The sequence below is a fragment of the Capra hircus genome, chromosome 13 (genome assembly GCF_001704415.2).
Source record: "Capra hircus breed San Clemente chromosome 13, ASM170441v1, whole genome shotgun sequence".
NCBI classification, from domain to species: Eukaryota; Metazoa; Chordata; class Mammalia; order Artiodactyla; family Bovidae; genus Capra; species Capra hircus.
In genome coordinates, this window is record NC_030820.1 from 6438747 (window position 1) to 6458700 (window position 19954).

Consider the following 19954-nt stretch of genomic DNA (forward strand, 5'->3'; position numbering starts at 1 on the left):
CAGGAGCCTGGTAGGCTACAGTCCATGGGATTGCAAACAATTGAACACAACTGAGCATCTTCATTTCTCATTGAGGTGTGATCGCTATTAAAAGAAAAACATTGTACTTAATATGTATAATTTAACGAGTTTGGACGTACGCATATTCCTGTGAAACTGTCACCACAATCAAGGTAATAAATATATCCATTACCTGAGAAAGTGTCATATCACCATCCTTTTTGTGGTAAGAACACTTAGCGTGAAATTAACTCTTTTTTTTCTATTTTCCCCCTAAATAAAATTTTATTTTTACCTATTGAAAGTTGACTTATAATATTATGTTAGTTTCAGGTGTACACCTGGCAATTTTATATTTTGAGGTCTACTCTTTTAACAAGTGTTTCTAGAGCACAATACAGGATTGTTCTAGGCACTGTGTGGTAGTGAAGATTTCTAGAACTTATTCATCCTGCATCACAGAAGTGTCATAGCCATGAAACAACTTCTCATTTGGATTTAGCTCTTTCTCCTACTTCTCTTGGTGATACCCACCACTTTTGTACTTGATTATTGCCTGTTTCTGCTCCTCCTGTGAAGGGAGGAATGGGTCTTCTTGACTGTTGTGTTGAATGAATAGATGGATGAATGATGAATAAATGAGAAAGGTGGAGCCAACAGGCTTTTTGTTTCTCTTTTAGCTGAAATAATTTTCTCTTAGAAGAGTACAATCTGAGAAGGGAACTTCTGCTCCCCACACTTCTGGGAGAATGAGGGAGCAGCTTGTTCCTGTGGCTTGGCTTCACTGTTCCTGGCCCGGTGACTTCTCCTATATGATCTCATTTATGCCTCCCCAAAACCTGTGCTGTAGAGGCAGTACAAGTGGTGTTATTTGCATCTTCCAGAGGAGGAAACTGAGGACTACATGACTCAGTGATGTGCCCACAGTGGCAGCCGTGGTAACTCCTAGTCTTGCTCAGCTTTTCTACTAAACAGTTTTCCATCTGGGATAATAAACACAGGGCTCACCAGGTCAGCCTCAGGCCTAATAATCAGATGTAAATCTACCAAAAATGGATTCACCATTCATGAAACATGCCACCCCTAGAGAACCAGTTGGCAGAAGGGCTTTAAAATCCCGTGATTAAAAAGACTGGTGCAATAAATCAGTATCATGGTGATCCAAGTCTATGCCCCAACCAGTAGTGCTGAAGAAGTTGAAGTTGAATGGTTCTATGATGACCTATAAGACCTTCTAGAACTAATACCAAAAAAAAAAAGATGTCATTTTCATCATAGAGGTGCTGACGCTGCTAAGTCACTTCAGTCGTGTCCGACTCTGTGTGACCCCATAGACGGCAGCCCACCAGGCTCCCCCATCCCTGGGATTCTCCAGGCAAGAGCACTGGAGTGGGTTGCCATTTCCTTCTCCAATGCGTGAAAGTGAAAAGTGAAAGTGAAGTCGCTCAGTCGTATCCGACTCTTCGCGACCCCATGGACTGCAGCCCACCAGGCTCCTCGATCCATGGGATTTTCCAGGCAAGAGCACTGGAGTGGGGGGCCAATGCAAAAGTAGTACATCAAGAGATACCTGGATTAACAGGCAAATTTGGCGTTGGAGTACAAAGCAAAGCAGGTCAAAGGCTAACAGATATTTGCCAAGAGAACTCACTGGTCATAGAAAACACCCTCTTCCAACAACACAAGAGAAGACTCTATACACAGACATCACCAGATGGTCAATACTGAAATCATATTGATTATATTCTTTGAAGCCAAAGATGGAGAAGCTCTACACAGTCAGCTAAAACAAGACCAGGAGCTGACTGTGGCTTAGATCATAAACTCCTTATTGCCAAATTCAGACTCAAATTGAAGAAAATAGGGAAAACCACCAGATTATTCAAGTATGATCTAAATTAAATTCCTTATGATTATACAGTGGAAGTGAGAAATAGATTTAAGGGACTAGATCTGATAGACAGAGTGCCTGAAGAACTATGGACAGAGGTTCATGACATTGTACAGGAAACAGAGATCAAGACCATCCCCAAGAAAAAGAAATGCAAAAAGGCAAAATGGTTGTTTGAGGAGACCTTACAAATAGCTGAGAAAAGAAAAGATGGGAAAAGGCAAAGGAGAAAAGGAAAGATATACCCATTTGAATGCAGAGTTCAAAAGAATAGGATGGATAGATAATAAAGCCTTCCTCAGTGATCAGTGCAAAGAAATAGAGGAAAACAATAAAATGGGAAAGACTAGACACATTGTCAAGAAAATTAGAGACACTAAGGGAACATTTCATACAAAGATGGGCTCAATAAAAGACAAATGGTATGGACCTAACAGAAGCAGAAGATATTAAGAAGAGGTGGCAAGAATACATAGAAGAACTATACAAAAAAGATCTTCATGACCCAGACAACCACAATGGTGTGATCACTCACCTAGAGCCAGACATCCTAGAATGTGAAGTCAAGTGGGCCTTAGGAAGCATCACTATGAACAAAGCTAGTGGAGGTGATGCAGTTCCAGTTGAGCTATTTCAAATCCTAAAAGATGATGCTGTAAAAGTGCTGCACTCAATATGCCAGCAAATTTGGAAAACTCAGCAGTGGCCACAGGACTGGAAAAGGTCTGTTTTCACTGCAATCCCAAAGAAAGGTATTACCAAAGAATGTTCAGACTACTGCACGATTGCACTCATCTCACACGTTAGCAAAGTAATGCTCATAATTCTCCAAGCTAGGCTTCAGCAGTAAGTGAACCGTGAATTTCCAGATGTTCAAGCTGTATTTTAAAAAGGCAGAGGAACCAGAGATCAAATTGCCAATGTCCATTGGACCACCGAAAAAGCAAGAGAGTTCCAGAAAAACATCCACTTCTGCATTATCAACTACACCAAAGTCTTTGGGTGGATCACTATAAACTGTGGAAAATTCTGAGAGAGATGGGAATAGCAGACCACCTGACCTGCCTCCTGAGAAATCTGTATGCAGATCAAGAAGCAACAGTTAGAACCAGACATGGAATAACAGACTGGTTCTAAATAGGAAAAGGAGTAAGTCAAGGCTGTATATTGTCACCATACTTATTTAACTTATATACAGAGTACATCATGAGAAATGCTGGGCTGGATGAAGCACAAGCTGGAATCAAGATTTCTGGGAAAAATATCAATAACCTCAGATATGCAGAGGATACCACCCTTATGGCAGAAAGCAAAGAACTAAAGAGCCTCTTGATGAAAGTGAAAGAGGAGAGTGAAAAAGTTGGCTTAAAGCTCAACATTCAGAAAACGAAGATTATGGCATCTGGTCCCATCACTTCATGGGAAATAGATGGGTTAACAGTGGAAACAGTGTCAGACTTTATGTTTTTGGGCTCCAAAATCACTGCAGGTGGTGACTGCAGCCATGAAAATAAAAGATGCTTGCTCCTTGGAAGAAAAGCAATGACCAACCTAGACAGCAGATTAAAAAACAGAGACACTACTTTGCTAACAAAGGTCCATCTAGTCAAAGCTTTGGTTTTTCCTGTGGTCATGTATGGATGTGAGAATTGAACTATAAAGAAAACTGAGCACCGAAGAACTGATGCTTTTGAACTGTGGTGCTGGAGAAGACTCTTGAGAGTCCCTTGGACTGCAAGGAGATCCAACCAGTTCATGCTGAAGAAAATCAGTCCTGAATATTCATTGGAAGGACTGATGCTGAAGCTGAAACTTCAATACTTTGACCACCTGATGTGAAGAACTGACTCATTGGAAAAGACTCTGATGCTGGAAAAGATTGAAGGTGAGAGGAGAAGATGATGACAGAGGATGAGATGGTTGGATGGCATCACCAACTCGATGGACATGAGTTTGAGAAAGCTCCGGGAGTTGGTGATGGATAGGGAGGCCTGGCGTGCTGCAGTTTGTGGGATCACAAAGTCAGACACCACTGAGTGACTGAACTGAACTGTGCAATAAATCGCCATTCAAATTGAACACATTTTCATCCACATACTCAGTACTTAACTAGAACTCCAGAGTCTATAAGTGGTTTTCCAGATTTCTTGGGAAAGACATGGTATCTTTTTTTAAAATATTTATTTACTTGGTTACATCAGGTCTTAGTTGCAGGATGCAGGATCTTCGTCGTGTTCCATGGGATCTTTTGTTGTGACATACCGATTCTAGTTGTGGTGAGTGGACTCAGTAGTTGAGGCTCATGGGCTGAGTTGTTCTGTGGTGTATGGGATCTTAGTTCCCTGACCGGGGATCAAACCAATAACCCTTGCATTGCAAGAAGGATTTTTAACCATTGGACCACCAGGGAAGTCCCAACACTGTATCTTTATTTTGAGGCATGAGGGCTGAATAAATCAGCAGGGAGAGGAAGAAAAGTTCTCCTTCAGAAGAGCTGAGTCGCCCACAAGCCTGGAAGGACACCCTGTCAAAAGAGACATGGAGTCAGAGACAGTAACAGACACTAGAACCTTAAGGAGACAGCCTGACACAGGATTCCAGTGAAGACAGATCCAGGATAAGGGTCCCTGATTCTGCAGATTCAACAAACTCAGAGAAACCAGACAGAGATGAGGAACCATGTCTGCACTGCCTACCGCCAACATGCTTTCCCCACCTGCTCATCCTTCTGAATTGCTGGACTTTCCATGTTCACTTGCTTCCTCAAGCTCTCCAGCTCAAGCTCTCAGAAGAAAATATTAACAACTTCCAAGTAAACAGAGAGAGAGAAAAACAAAAGCCACCTGCAGTAATTTTAGCAAATAGAAGAACTGAAAACAAGAATGTAAGCAGTCAAAAACTATATGACTAAACAGGGTACATACATTTGAAATTGTTTTGCAAGATTAATAGTAACCTGAACATAGCAGGTATTATTTTAAGAAATACAAGTAGCTTTTGAAAAATGTGTACTACATAGACTTAAGAAAATGTTAGCAGGGCCAACAGACTAACAATACTTTGGAAATATAGAGACTTAATTTTTACTAACTTATTTCAGTTAGTAAAAGGAACCCGAAATAAAAGTTTAGGGACATTTAGATTGAAAGCAAAAAGAGAAGAAGACGGCAAAGAATGAGATGGTCAGACAGCATCACCAACTCGATGAACATGAATTTGAGCAAACTCTGGGAGATAGTGAAGGACAAGGAAGCCTGGCGTGCCGCAGTCCCTGGGGTCGCAAAGAGTCGGACACAACTTAGTGACTGAACAACAGCCATCACTTAGAATACTTCCTAGAACTTTTAAAAATAGTTTCCAACATTCAAAGGGAGAAAGGACACAAAAAGCATATTAGAAAATAGAAAAGTTCAACAAAAAAGAAATCAAGAGGAAATATTTAAAATGTAGTAAAAGGATAAACATCACACATATTATGTTGACCAAAAATATACACTTAGAACATATTTATTTACTGAAAGCAAAAGACAGAGCCAAAAACTAAATTCAACTATGGGCTGCAATCAAAAACAAATACAACTAGATGAAAGTTAGTCTAAAGGGTGAAAAAAAATGGCAAGATTGGTCCCAACCAGACGCCTGGTTCCACCTCCCTGGTACAACCAACACTAAAAAAACACCCTCCGTGCCCAAGAGAGAGGTTGGTACAGTGGAAGGAGCAGTAAAGAGTGCCCAAGAGTAGGGTGTTTGCCAAATCTGCACCTAAAATTTTAAAACCAGGCCCAAAATAGAGCTGGAAATGACACATTTCCAGACAGATGCGCACAGAATTGCAAGCGGTTTTCTTGCAACTTTCTGCCTAGTTTTCTGAGCAACTAAAAGACAGCAGAGCTTGGGGCTCAGGGAGGTTCTGGCCCTCTCCTGGGTGGATTTGACATTTCACAGGCTGAGGGGAGTGGATGATTGCGATTTGTTAAATGTCCTAAACATGAGACAGAGTGAAATGGCAACTTGGAATCATCATTCAAGCGTTTAAACTCTCTGACCCATTTTCAATTCGTATCTTCTATGCTAGTGTTGGTTTTTGTTAGAATGCTCCCTGATCTGGGCTGTCTCCTTGAAACTGTGTGCCTTATGCAACGTTTTTGGTCACTGTAGTCTAGCTTTTTTTTCAATAATATTCTTAATCTGTTGTGAAAGATTGGACATTTTTGACTTTAGGTGTGTGGCATTACTCTCTGAATTAGGGACTTGTGGAATGAACCGTCTGTTAAGTGTTGAGACTGATACTCTCTTTAAGGCGGTTTGCCTTCAGATCTGGAAAGTCTGTAGATTAACTGTCTTTGCTGAAAAGTAGCTGGAATAACTACTGAAATTTATTTAGAAACGGATTCTAAAACTACACAGTTATTTAGATTTTTAGCACGAGGATTAAGAATTCTGTAAAAAATGCTCATAATGTCTGAGTAGTAGCATCAAACAATCAGTAATATCTTCAGGAATTCCCTGGAGGTCTAGTGGTTAGGATTCAATGCCTTCATTGATGGGCCCAGGTTCGATACCTGGTCAGGGAAATAAGATCCTACAAGCTTCACAGCATGGCCTAAAAAAATAAATAAATAAAAATGAAATGGAAAAAAACCATCAGTATTATCTCTATTATGCAAAATATTTCTATAGTTGATTTTTAAATTTCTTTCCTGAAAAGTACTATTTAACTTTGCTGTATGTGGAAGATGTTTGTTGAATATATTGATTTAACAACGGAAGACACTGATGCAGTCACCCTAAGGCAACGTATGTGCAGAATTGCTTGTTCTTCCTTCATAAGAATTAAGCTTCAAGAAAAGAATAAACTGAAACTTGAAAAATAAATAAATAAATGACCAAAGGTGTGGTACAAATGCAAAGAGAAAGGAAAGCAGTTAAGGAAAGTTAAGATTAAAGCATGAATTATTAAATATCAGAAGAGATTCATCTCTTGAAAATTATGTAGAGAGCTTTCTTCATAATGCAGATCAATGCAGCTCCTAGAGACTGTGCATTATGTAACACAGCAGAGGCATAGACGATTCTTAATTTTTCTGTAGAAACTGAAAATTAGTAGGATAATGAATTATCCTAGGAGGTTTCAAAAATCATGTGTGTCAACTTAATGTGCCTGATTAAAAACAAAAGCAAGAAAAATAAAAAATTAAATAGTGATGGGAGACTAAAGTAACTTCCCATCTTTGAAAAATGAAGAAGGCAAAAAAATAAAGACAAAGAAGACATTGATGATATAGTTATTGAGTTTAGTTTAATAATTATGTATTGATGTGTATTATGTGCTGAACTTAAAATGACCAACACAACACTGTAAAGTAGTTTTCCTCCAATTAAAAAATAAGTGTAATTTAAAAAGAGAACAAAAAGTAAATGTTTAGGAAAACTATTTTGAAAAAAAGGAAATAGGGAAAGTTGTTAAAGGCTGCAGAATATGATGTTACATACTGTAAAAATAAAACTCATGTTTCCTGAAAAAAAAAACCTTACCAGTAGATGTAATCTTTTTAAATACTAACTTAATTTTCATAAAAATTTACTGTATTTTATGAACAAAGCAGACCTCATTAAATTCCAAAAAATGAAATCTACATAGGTCACATTCTTGGACCACAGTGAAATAAAACTGAAAATTAGTACCAAAATTAGAAAGGTAACCTTTTTAAAAATCACTTGAAAGTTTTAAAGCCCTCTCCTAAGTAACTCTTGGATCAACATGGAAATGAAGTCACAATGGCATCATATTTAGAAACTAACAATTATGAGAACATCATAGGATCCAACTAGTTGCATAACAGAGGAAAATATGTATTCTTACACTACTAACGGAGTAAAACTGAAGGTAGTAAACTAACCAATCAAGGGAACGAGGGATAAGAGGAAAGCAAAAGTACTGGACTGTTAAAGATTCAAACAGAAAGATAAATTAGAGAAGCGTAATTTCTGTTGGGCTGAGGCACCTATATTTTACTAAGTCACTAGAGGTGATTCTGATGACGACTGAGAGTCACCCACCACTAAGCCAGCATAACCCTGATCCCAAAATTTGACAAATAAACTTTTCATAAAAGGAAAATTATAAGGCAATATTATTTGAGAAAAAAATATATAAGAAATTAGCATTGCATATTCAATAGCACAGTCAAATAACAGAATACCATGATCAAGCAGTTCTATTCAGGACTGGAAGGATAGTTAGCTCAGTAAGACCCTTTGTAACCTTGAAAGACCCATGAAGAAAACACATGATTATTTTGATAGATGTCACTAAAGCCGTTATAAAATTTAATATCCATTCCTTATAAAACTTTTAATAGGATAAAAATAGGAGATTCTTGAATGGAATTTAAAAAAATATCTACTTCAAACAATAAGACAACACTTTGTGATGAAACTTCTGGTTACTAGAAGCTTTCACTTTGAAGTCAGAGGAAAGATGAAGATATGTTTTTACCACCATTTTAATAGCCTTTGGAAGTACTAGGTAGCATAATTATTCATTAACTTTTTATTCTTTATGTCAATAAATATCCACTGAATAACTACCATGTGACAAAATAAGAAATATATGTGCAATTAAAGAAGAGGCGAACAGGTGATCTGGTTGCTTCTTTCTCTAGTTTCTAAGCCTTGATTTTTGAGGAGTAAAGTGGCCCTCTGAAGGGGCTGTTCTCAAGACTATTGTAGAGACGAGGGGTGGTCAGGCAGGAGGGCCAGGGCCCTAGTCTACCTTCCTCCATTTTACATAGTAAACTAACAAACATATTAGAAACGGCAAATATTTAATGAAGAATCCAATAAAGACCTAAATTCAAAAAAGACAATTTTTAAAATTGAATAAGTCCATGATCCACAATCAATAAGAGGACATACTGGGGAAAATAATATTATTAATAAATAGGAGGGAAAACAGCACAGACCTAGGGGATAAGCCTATTTTGAAAATGTTTAGAACCTATCTGAAGAAAACTATAGGATTTTTATAAAAGACCTAAAGGACTACTTGAAACAAACAGAGAGATATGAGTACCTTAGAAGGGAACATCTCATTCTTATAATTTGATCATCTCTTCCCTAATTGAAAAGGTAAATTAAACACAATCCCACGACATAAATAAAAAGAGCAGGCAGTGTGGGTCTAAACTAAAGCTCTAGAGACAGGCACAGTTTAGTCCACCCATTTGTATAAGACAAAGAACAGTATTTCAAACCAGCTGGAAAAGGATCAATTATGTCATAATTAATTTTGTGATAACTGGCTGATCATATAAAGAAATCATCCAGATTCCTGCCTCACACTTTTTATCTTAGTAAGTGGCACTTCACTAAATTGCTAATGTGTTTACAATTGTACGTAAAAACACAAACAGTCACCAGAAATAACTCTATAAAAAAACTGAAACTGAGTGAATGACTAAATGGATGAATGCATGAACAACTGAACAGAATAAAACTACTCAGACAATTCAGGTACAAGATGCACTGGTTTTGTGCTCCTTGGTAAGGACCCTGCTGGAAATGTCAGACTGCAGCGCCCTTGATGTGAGCAATGCTTGTGTCTTAGTCCATGGGCTGATGTAACAAAATACCATGCACTGAGTGACTCATAAACAATGAGTGTATTCCTTACAGTTCTGGAAGCTGAAAGTCCAAGGTCAGGGAGCCAGCGTGGCGGGTGGGGCCCTCTTCTGAGCTGCCGACACCTCCTTGCATGTTTCCTCATGTGGCGGAAGGCGGGGGCTGGCTCTTTGGGGCCTCTTTTGCAAAGGCACAAATTCTATTCTATTTCCATCCTCGAAACCCCACCAAACCCCACCTCCAGATACGAACACTCAGGACATTAGGTTTTCACCGTATGGATTTTAGGGGAACACAAGCATTCAGACTCCAACAGCCACTTCACTAGCTTGTTACATATCAACCCTCAGCCCTGCAACCCATAATGACCTCTGGTCTTTCCGGCTGTGCTCACCTCACCTGGCAGAATGCCCGCTTATGTGGCAGGGATCCATCTAAATGATGTCCAGGCTGCCTCTATGCAACACACTCTACTCAGGTCCATAGTAGACAGGGACTCTTCCTGTTAAGAGAGACAAGTGGCTCCCAAGGCACCACTAGCCACAGCTATCCTTTGGATTTCACAAACCTAATTCAGAGAGTAGTCTACTGTGTGCCTGTGCTTCAGGGAATCAGAAATAGCTTTCCCAGAAACATCAAGGCAAAAGATACAATAAAATGAAACATTGAAACTTCTGTACCAAAAAAAAGAACCAGCAATGGCGACTAAGAGTCAAAGGACCAAATTAGAAAGAATTATTCACCTCCATATAACAAGATATTCATATCCTTAATATGTAACGTGAAAATGATAGTCACTCAGTCATGTCTGACTCTTTGCAACCCCGTGGACTGTAGCTCCGTAGGCCCCTCTGTAGAATTCTCCAGGCAAGAGTACTGGAGAGGGTTGCCATGCCCTTCTCCAGGGTATCTTCCTGACCCAGGGATCGAACCTGCGTCTCTGGCACCTCCAGCATTGCAGGCAGTTTCTTTACAGTCTGAGCCACCAAGGAAGTCCAGGAATGTGTAAAGACTCTTACAAATCAAAAGAAAGAGAACATCCCAGTTTAAGAAGTGGGCCAAGATTTTGACAAATTTCAAAGCAGACGAAACTTCAGAATCAGGACAGTGTGTTGTTCCTCAACCCACTTTTTCATTATCACCTCCTCTAAGATACTTTAACAGCCCAGAGACACTATGTATTTGTTTACGTGGTGCATGGATATCTTTGCTTTACCTAAAAGTAGAGTAAGGTATGTTCCCTCCAAAAACCAATTTTCAACCGTTTGGGGGCAATATCCCTGTTTAGAATGCATATGGTACCTTTGGGGGAGGTGGATGGTGATCAAGGAGGACGCAAAGGGACTTCCTGGAAGCTGTTCATATTGTTTGCTTGTTTGTTTATCTTGATGCAGTTATATGAGTTCTCTTTATGAAACTTCATAGAGCTCCATATGGACAATTTGTTTCCTTTTCTATATGTATGGTCTAGTTTAAGTGAAAATTTAATTTTTTAAAGTAGATCCAGTACATAAGTGGACAATTAAGAAAAATAAATATAAATGGTCAATGAGCCTGTGGAAAATACTCTGCCCTTAAATAAAAAGTGATGAAGGTCCAGAGTTACCATCTTTTACTTCATTGGCAAAAGACAAAAAATAAGATCCCATGGTTTCAAAAGAGTAAAGAAAAGAGCACCCTTATATACTATACTGTTGATAGAATAAATTGCAGGGAAATTTGAAAATGCATCAACAATAGGCTATTTAACTCAATAGTTCCATTTTGAGACAGTTTGCTTTGAAAAATTTGAAGGTGTTCAATGAGGTATGATTGAGAATAATCATTGAATTATATTTAATAATAGAAAAAAATGAAATAAGTGAATTTCCAGCCATAGGAAATTGATTAGATATACTTGGTGGATCTGTTTAATATAATATTAATTAGTCATGCAGAGTTATAATGTAGTTGCTCAGCAGCATGATTGACAGGCAAGTCTCTGGGATGAGGTTGCTGGGATTCAAATCCTAGTCCTTCATTTGAGCGGACCAGGGCCTGAGATAAGCTATATACCTTCTGAGTACTCAGTCTTCTCTTCTGTAAAATGGAAAATATATTATTAATGAAACTATATACTTATATATGAAACAGGAAACAGACTCAGAGACATAGAGGACAGATTTGTAGTTGCTGAGGGAGACAAAGGATGGGGGAGGGGAGGAGGGCGCTTCTGGGATTAACAGATACAAACATATTATACGCAGAACTGGTAAAGGACAAGGTGCTACTGTATTGCAGAGGAAACTATTTAATAGCCTGAGATAAATCATAATGGAAAAGAATATGGAAGAGCATGCCTATACATGTGTAAATGAATCATTTTTCTATACAGCAGAAATTAACACAACATTGTAAATCAGCTATAATTCAATTTAAAGAAAGAAAATACATTATTAAAAGAATAGAACAAGTCATATGTCCATAGAACATAGGACAAGTCATTAGTCCACCTTTTAAAATATGTTTTACATGAATAGCTACATTAACAAAAATGGCTATATTTTATTGGGTAGTGCTTTCTATTTTTCACAATGATCTCATATTTCTTGAGTTATTTTCTTAAAGGTCCACAAGATGAAGGCATAGTCTTATGAAAATAGTTATTGTACTTCTGAGATGTTGCCATTGAATAAGACTGACCATATTTTTTTAAGTGTATTGGAGGGTCTCTGCTGCAGGTTGTGTGGATTTTTTTCACCTTAAATCTGTGTTTTCAAACTTTCGCTCACATTGGCACCACCTGCCAGGCTTGAAAAAACACAGATTATTGGCCCCACCGCCAGAGTTTCTGATTCAGTCAATCTGGAATTGGACCTGAGACTGCACTTCTAACACATTCCCAGAAGGTCCCGTGTGGTGCTGATGCTGCTACTCCAGGGACAACACTTTGGGAACCACTGGAAACTAGCATAGCTGACTTTCTTGACCACATTGTCAAAAACTTTTCCAAAGTGGAATAGTCTTTCACCTTGTGTAGAATGAATACCACGTGTACCTGGGGGATGGAGCCTATAAAAAAAAAACTGCAAAGTAGGTAGGAGAGACCAGAAGTCAGTGAAGCAATTTGATTTTAATCTCTGAATCTATTCCGACACATGTTGCTGGTCTAAATTTCCAAATTCAAGAAAGGTTAGACTCAGGCAAACTAGAGAGAAGCTTTTGTTTCCATTTGCTGATAGAAAGCATCAGTAATCTGTAGGAAGAACAAAATGTTTTATTCCAGCCAAATTGAGGCCTGCAGCCCAGGAGACACAGATTTAAGAAGCACCTGAATTGTGTTCCCCCAGACTACAAAATCAGGGAGGTTCACAATGGTGAAAACTGCAAGGTACAGTTGGCTACATGAGTTGTTTATCAAGGTTTATTACTAGAACTATGAGGATGTACGCATGTTTGTTAAGTAAGGATTGAGTGGGATTAGAAATGGTTGCACAGTTACCAGAGACCTTGAGACCTTAAGGTGGCAGCTGGCAACTGCTAACAGGCGTTATTTCGAGAATGCTGGTGGTGTCCTTGCGTTTGTTAGAGTTCAGAAAAGTCAGGTTCTCGGTGATACAGGAACATGTCTGAAACCGCATCCACAACGGCCACCTTGCTCCATTTTGGATGCCTGAAACACAGTTACACTATTTTGGTTTTTAAATGCATTCTTTACTTTAACGGTTAAATTAGAACCATTTGACAGGCCACAGACAAGTTATTCTAGTTAGCACGTGTTCTGTGCTTAGTTTCTCAGTCATGTTCGACTCTTTGCGACCCCATGGACTGTAGCCCTCCAGGCACCTCTGTCCATGGGGATTCTGCAGGAAAGAATATTGGAATAGGTTGCCATGCCCTCCTCCAGGGAATCTTCCCAACCCAGAGATCAAACCCAGGTCTCCCGCATTGTAGCCAGATTCTTTACCATCTGAATCACCAGGGAAGCCCCTAAAGTGCAACTTGCTGAAGCCTGGGATTGAACCAAGGACCTTTAGATCTGTAGTCTAACACTCTCCTAACTGAGCTATTTTGGCAACTTAGCATAAAGACTTGACATCTGTGTCTCTATTCATAATTATTTCAGCTAGTTACCATAAAGTTTTTTAAATCATGTGTAGGCCAGGATGATTTCCCCATACATCAATATGTGAAAATTTCTTCCATCAGTTTCTCCCTTTTCTCTACTTTTGGCCAGCAAAGAGATGTAGCTTCTTGGTCTTTCTTTCCCTATGTACTGATGGTTAAAAGTGGGTGTGTTGTCATGTACCCCAATATTCACAGCAGCACTGTTTACGATAGCCAGGACATGGAAGCAACCTAAATGTCCAACAACATATGAATAGATAAAAAGATGTCGCACATGAATATGATGGAATATTACTCATCCATTAAAAGGAACAAACTGGATCATTTGTAGCGACGTGGATGGACCTAAAGTCTGACATACAGAGCGAAGTAAGTTGGAAAGAGAAAAATAAATATCATATATAAATGCATATATGTGGAATCTAGAAAATGGTACAGATGAACCTATTTGCAGGGCAGGAATAAAGACACAGATGTCAAAAACAGACATGTGGACGCAGATGGGGAAAGGAAGGGTGGGACAAATGGGAGAGTATTGGCGTATATAGACTGCTGTGTGTGAAATAGACAGCTGGTGGGAAGCTACTGTATAGTGCAGGGAGCTCAACGCTGTGACGACCTAGAGGGGTGGAGTGGCGGGGGGCAGAAGGAAGGTTCAAGAGGGAGGGTATATATGTGCGCATATAGCTGACTCACTTCATTGCACCGCAGAAACTAACACAACATTGTAAAACAATTGTACTCTAATGCAAATGTAAAATTTTTTAAATTAAAAAAAAATTCTTTAATTTTGAAAATTTCAAAAAGTGGATGTGTAGTAATAGCATATTATTTGAATCCATGCTCTGTACGCCCTCTGGGCTGCCATCGCTTCACCTAGCAAGGGTTCAGACGTTCAGAAGTTCACTTGGAAGAAAACAGACTCATGGGATGTCACAAGGTTAATGCTGTGTCCAGAAAAGCTCATCTCTTCATGGAGATTCGTTTCCCCTGAGAAGGAAAGACTTGTGCTCAATTCAAAACATCAGGAAAACCTGAATAGTATGACGACCTAGTTGAGAACACTCATTCAAATCAAATAAATTTCAAGAAGTAGGCTTGAAATATTTCCATCTTAAAAACATCAGAAAGATCATTAACTTACGAATCAATGCAACCAGATATAGTAGGATATTCTGTTCCATTATCAGGTTTCAGATGTGATTTTAATATTAGTTATGTACAAGTTTGCTGGATTTTCTATTTCTCAGTTTGAGAACATTGTCCTTAATCATTAGATATTGTGTCTCCTTCTTTATCTACCTGACAACTTTCTCTGCTATTATTTAATTCAAATTACTGAGGTTCTTCTTGTGTTTCTTTCTCAAACATTTATAGTTAGATTGAAGAATGACCTAAATACTGAAGAAGGGGCCAGCCTGAATTTGAAGTTTACATTCTTAATTTGCACAAAAAAACCTTTATTCATAGACAGTGCCAGTTCCTTTTAGACTAAATCGCTGTAAATTCTGATCAAGGATATTTCATTGCATTTCTCTCAAGACTCTTTAGTTTCACCTAAGAATACTTGTAAAGGAAGGTGGTCTCTCAGTGCAATAGTTTGGGAGGAGGAAAATGAAAATATATCTTGGTTTCTGAAAACCTTTTGGCAATTTCCTGATACTTGTTATAATTCTAACAAGGTAATCACCTTTCTCTTGAGAGTGATAGAAATTACTGCACAGCCAAATTTCAACTAGCAGAGATATTTTTGTAAGTGAGGAATTTGGCCCTGTATACTCAACAAAGCCAAGCAAACATAACAATTTAACAAGGAATGCCAATAATTTTATAAGGATAATACATGCCAGCAAAGTAATACCTGGATAATCAAACAAAGTTGAAACTCACAGAATTTCAGAATATGTAGGTCATCTACCAATTCCCTTCACCTACAAAAATACCATATGATACATGAAGCCTAGAGATATTTTTAATGACTTGCCAATCAGTGTTCATGCAGTCAGCATGCTGAGAAGATTAGACACCAATTCTCCTAAGGCCTGGGATTCCCCTGGTAGTCCAGTGGCTAAGACTCCAAGCTCCCAATGCAGTTTGATCCCTGGTCAGGAAACTGGCATCCACACACCGTAATGAAGATTGAAGATCCATGTGCCACAACTAAGACCCAGAGCAGCCAATAAATAAATATACACAAACACCACAAAAGAACAATTCTCCTGAGTTCTACCGAAGAACTCTTTGCACTGCCCCACACTGTTCAAAGCTAAAACAAGACCAACTGTTCTCAGGGGTTACCAAACCAATCCAGCTACCCCTGGTTTTGTACCCCACGCAAGTTACGAGTCATTTTTATAGTTTTAAGTGACTGCAAAATTAAGAATGATATTTTGTGACATAAAATATATTGAATTTCAGTTTTCATAGCCATAACGTTTCACCGGTGCACAGCCACACCCAGTCTTTTGTGTATTAACTGTGGCTGCTTTCACTTTACAATGGCAGAGTTCACTAGTTGCCACAGAGATCACACAATTCACGAAGCCAAAATATTTTTTTCTCTGCCTTCCTACAAAAAGTGTGCTGGGACTTCACTGGCAATTTAGTGGCTAAGATTCCATGCTTCCAATACCAGGGAGGAGGCTTCCATCCCTGGTCAGAGAACTGAGATCCCACGTGCCATGTGGCATGGTCAAAAGATTTTTTTTTTTTCAATTAAAAAGTTTGTCAATATAGATAAGTACTTGGGAAGATGAATCCTCTAGATTTAAGAGCAATTGTCCAGATTTCTGAATTCGGTGCACATCAGGATATATCAAGCTATAGTCTCCTTTATTTCATTTAGACTAATAATCCTGTTAAATCCCAATATACTAAGGATACAGGTTAACTTTCATTGACATTGGTACTTGTGTATATCCTTTAACCACTGATGGCAGAAAGTGAAGAGGAACTAAAAAGCCTCTTGATGAAAGTGAAAGAGGAGAGTGAAAAAGTTGGCCTAAAGCTCAACATTCAGAAAATGAAGATCATGGCATTTGGTCCCATCACTTTATGGCAAATAAATGGGGAAACAGTGGAAATAGTGTCAGACTTTACTTTTTGGGGCTCCAAAATCACTGCAGATGGTGATTGCAGCCATGAAATTAACAGACGCTTACTCCTTGGAAGAAAAGTTATGACCAACCTAGATAGTATATTCAAAAGCAGAGACATTACTTTGCCGACTAAGGTCTGTTTAATCAAGGCTATGGTTTTTCCTGTGGTCATGTATGGATGTGAGAGTTGGACTGTGAAGAAGGCTGAGCACCAAAGAATTGATGTGTTTGAACTGTGGTGTTGGAGAAGACTCTTGAAGGTCCCTTGGACTGCGAGGAGATCCAACCAGTCCATTCTGAAGGAGATCAACCCTGGGATTTCTTTGGGAGGAATGATGCTAAAGCTGAAGCTCCAGTACTTTGGCCACCTCATGCAAAGAGTTGACTCAGTGGAAAAGACTCTGATGCTGGGAGAGATTGGGGGCAGGAGGAGAAGGGGATGCCCCAGGATGAGATGGCTGGATGGCATCACGGACTCGATGGACATGAGTCTGAGTGAACTCCAGGAGATGGTGATGGACAGGCAGGCCTGGTGTGCTGCGATTCATGGGGTTGCAAAGAGTCAGACACAACTGAGCGACTGAACTGAACTGAATGTCAAACAATAATCAGTCTCAAAGCTGCCAAGAACAAAGAGCTTTATTTGGGATCTTAAGAACTGTAGTTCAGGAAACAGATTTGAAAGAGTCTTCTGAAGAAGGGAAAGCAACATCTCTCGAGAGCCACACACACTGAATCTGAGCCTTGGCTCTAGACTTACTAACCGCTGCCCTTGGGCAAGTGAACTAAACTCTGGCTTTGGTGTCCTTATCTGTAAAACAAGTTCATAACTTCAAAAGATTGTATGCCAATTAATTAATTTAAAGCTTGAAGTGTTTCAGTAGGGCGGGTTGTCACATTGCTAAGGAGATAGCCTGCCCTTATTATCTCCATCTCCTTTGGGTAAGTGGCATCACTTCTGTGTCTATTCCCTCACTGATAAGATAAGGACCAGGACGCCTATTTTATAGAGTGTGTGAAGGTGTAATGATTAAATTTCATCACCACACTCCATAAGTGGACCCTCATTAGAAGTTGATTCCCCTTCTTTCTTCTACCTTTGTTTTTAGAAGTGGATTTTTAAAGTCAGAGAAACAAATGTGAATTTTCTCTGTACAGTAGATAACAGTGTATTAATAATAATAGTACTGGAATTATATAAGTAAATTCCCTGTTTTTAGGAAATAGTGAAATATTTAAGGGTAGAAAAGGCATCATGATTGTAATGTATGAAGTAGTTCAGTAAAAATTAGATATAATTATATATATAATATATAAAAAGAGAGAGAATGGTGTTTAAAGAAGCATACTAAAATGATAACATTTAGGGAATCTGAGTGAAAAGTGTTTAGGGATTCTTGGTAATGTTCTTACAGCTTTTCAGTATGTCTGAAATTACACCAAATAAAATGTTTAAAAGAAAAAGTGTGAAACATAATTCTATTGTGCATGTGGTCAGAGGTTATGTACAGGTCATTTGATCCACTTAAAAATTCTCCTCTTATTGAGATTATTTGTGACAGGAAAGCTCATCACAGTTATGTATCCATGTCTCACTTAAGGTTTTTGTTTGCATGGGATTCTAATTATCTATTAATGCTTTAACCTTCCAAGGGGTCGTAAGGAGTTTGCTTGAAATTAAGGCCTGGGAAGGTGAGCAGATAAAAATTGTTTCTACTATCTTATTGGACTTCATCAGCATGAGAGTTCTCTTGACCCAGCAGCAGTGGCCGATATTCAGAGTGGCAGAGTATTCTAGACCCATTTCAGACACCACATCTGGCTTCTAGGTTTTCCTCTGATTCACAGGGAAACAGAGGTCCTCGGGAGGCTCTGTAGGTCCACAGCGCCTACTAGACTGGACACAAGTGGACCAAGCAGAGAGCAGGCATTCTAGGAACTTTGTGGTGGAGCGCTGAGAGGTGGGATCCCTTAGGTGGAAGGCTTGGTGCTCCTTCTAATGCAGGGATCACCAGTCCAAGCACAGCGGCTCAGAAGTGGGCTGGGAGCCGTGGCGCAGTAGGAGGGGCCAGATGAGAAAGCTGGCAGGTTGCCACCGTAAATGGCCACCTACTCCTTGCTTACATCTAAGGAACAATTGACAGACAGGATATTCTGGATGAAAAGTGACTACAGTCACAGTTTGGAAAATAGTCTTCACATGTGCTGCATAGATAGGCAAAGTTGGTGGTTGGGAACCAGGTTTGTTAATAAGACCCATGCTCTTTACTATTAACCACTATCAATATCAGGGCCAATATCATTCGAAAATCAACTGAAATGTGGAGTTCATAATTTGCTACTTTTCCTTGAATCTGATTTTTGTTGATATGACTAGTGGTGGCATAGCCTGTGCTTGGCATGCAAAAGCACTGCAGAGAGAGCTGCCAAGAGCGTATACCCAGCTTGTATTTATTCTTTTATCACGAAGTAGATTTCCAGCAGCCACTGGATAAATAAACCATCAGGGTAAGAGCAAGTGTCAATATAGGCACAATGTCGCAATTTGGATATCCATTTTTACCAGCCTAGGTGTAGTTGTTATTGACTTTCAGAGACTAAAGAAAAGATGAAAGTCATCACAGAGGGAAAGGGAAATAAAGATTATTGTGGATTTATTGGAACCTTCAGAATCTGCCTGCCAATGCAGGAGACTTGGGTTCAATCCCTGGGTCAGGAAGAACCCCTGGAGAAGTCAATAATAACACTCCAGTATTCTTGCCTGGGAAATCCCATGGACGGAGGAACCCGATTGGCTACAGTCCATGGGGTCACAAATAGTCAGACACAATTGAGTATGCACACACACAGTATCAGTTAGGACTATAGCTCTGCTTTCTTGGGGTTCAAAAAACACCCATATTTACATATCAGCAACAAAAGGTTGACTATAATTCTAGAATTCCTAACGTGCTCAGATCAGTAACTGCCACTTGACAGGACTCAAGCATCTTCATTCAACCAGGACATGGCTCAAACATTGGAAGAAGCAAGCTAGTTAAGTTTCTAGTGGCCATTTTGTTTCCCCAAGGTCCTCCTACATTTTTATTTCCTTTTTTCAGTTTTAATATTTTTATTGAAGTATATAGTTGATTTACAACACTGTGTTAATCCCTGCATTTTCATTTCTTGAATCCAAAGAATAGGAGCAGGAAAGTAGCCATCCATTCATGTGAAGGAGACATATTATTTCTTT

The 19954-nt window shown here is 39.1% G+C and overlaps 1 protein-coding gene across 1 annotated transcript in view; it reads left to right on the forward strand.

Moving 5' to 3' along the window:
* Nucleotides 1–19954, forward strand: part of SPTLC3 (serine palmitoyltransferase long chain base subunit 3) — a 141015-nt gene that overhangs the window by 41477 nt on the left and 79584 nt on the right. The window lies entirely within an intron of this gene.